The sequence below is a fragment of the Octodon degus genome, unplaced genomic scaffold (assembly GCF_000260255.1).
Source record: "Octodon degus isolate 3935 unplaced genomic scaffold, OctDeg1.0 scaffold00010, whole genome shotgun sequence".
NCBI classification, from domain to species: Eukaryota; Metazoa; Chordata; class Mammalia; order Rodentia; family Octodontidae; genus Octodon; species Octodon degus.
This window is the reverse complement of record NW_004524586.1, coordinates 10275707-10277523: the sequence shown is the minus strand read 5'-3', so window position 1 is coordinate 10277523 and position 1817 is coordinate 10275707.

Here is a 1817-nt window from a genome sequence, read left to right as displayed (position 1 = left end):
TGCAACAGAGATAATTCCATTGGGTTTCAAGCCTTACAAGAATCCTCCACAGGGCTGGCCAAATAGCTTAGCAGATTAAAGCACCTGCAAGCAGGCACAGGGGCTGGGGGCTCAACCCCCAGGCCTGCCATGCCGGCCCCACACCCAGGGTGTGCTGAAATGGCAATTGAAACTGGGCATGGTGGCGCACACCTGTAATCCCAGCTCTTGGGAGGCTGTAAACAGGCAGGAGGATCACTACGAGTCCAATCTAGTAGTGAGACCCTGACCACCCTGTAGGCCCTTCCCTAAAATACAGAAAAAGAAAAAGGATCTTCCATGCCCCATGCCCCCACCCTCTGGGCCCATAGAGCCCTGGGTGAAAGGTGGTGTGGATGGAGTAATTCCAGCCATTTTCCTACTGAAAGAATTTTGCAGGTGTGACAGCCCTTCTCACTCTGTCCTGCATCTGTTCCTTTCAGTCCAGACTGATCCCATTCATGCAGATTCAACTTTCTCAAAAATATGGTGAGTCTCCCACACAAGTGAGCAGACTGGATTGACTAGACATACCATCCTAGACATACCATCCTACCATGTAAAATTCTACCAATAAACGCTATACCATCCCTACTTCAGGCTTCTGCTAAAGTGGATTTTTGACTCAGTCTGGTATCTTCAGCAAAAGATTGTCTAGAGATACCCTAACCCTCTATTTAGTATGTCTTTTTCCAAAATGGACTTCCTAATTTTATCATCCCTCGTTACCTCAGTAGCCCAAGAATCCCCCAAATAATTAAGTGCTAATTTGCTTTACTAAACAACTATTCCTTACTTTGTCTCTTTCCTCTTACATTTTATGATTAGCAGCAAAGACACCAGCCCACAACCCTAGCACTTTGCTTAGAATCTCTTGAGTATCCAATTCTCTCACTCACAAGTTCTGCCTCCCACTCAGCAGCAGAATATAATTCAATCTAGTCTTCTGCCGCTTTATAACAGGGACCTTTTCTTCCAGTTTCTAATGCATTCCTCATTTTCACTTGTATCCTCATTGGAAAGATGTCTACAGCTCATATTTCTCCTATCTTTTCCAGGCCTTTCAGTTGTTTGCATGACACCTACCTGGCTTATTGAGGATCATGTCTTTCTCTTAAAGTCCATGGTGGTAGGTGTTAACCATTCCTACAATACTTGGATTTGTGTTAGACTAAGCAACTCCTGAAGAATTTGACCAAAACTAGCTACTACCCATTAAAGGGTGTGACAGCCTTTATGCATGGGGATAGAAAATTAGATTGTGATTCAAATGGAGGTATTTGGGAGGGCACAGGTGAGGGAAAGAATGTTGAACCCTCAATTTTCCTTGTCACAGGAAGCATCCTTATTTTCTGAGGTAACCAAACATCCTCTGTGTCAAGCTTCCTCCTCAACACCCTCATCCCTCCAGGCCATAAGAGTGTCAGGTGGTCAGATGTCAAGAAAGCATGGCTGCTCTAGAACCACCTGCTCTGAGAGGAGACAGCCTGTATTCAAAAATATGGCAGGCTTCACTCATCATATCCAAGGACAAGCATAGAAGTAGATTCTGGTTGCATTGGTACAAGAAAAAAGCCAAGTCCATGGCCAGGGTACACAAACCAATGTTTAGTATACTGGCCCGGGCATTGGAAAGGACATTAACCATCAGCCAGTCTGTTTATGGGAAGTCTGGACTCACTGGGCGGCATCAATTAATTTATGAGGTGGAGATGTCAGGAACTCCCAGGCCACTGCAAGCCTGGCTCCTCAATGAGTGGTCCCATTGTTCCCTAAGAAGGTCTTGGAAACAGAACCTC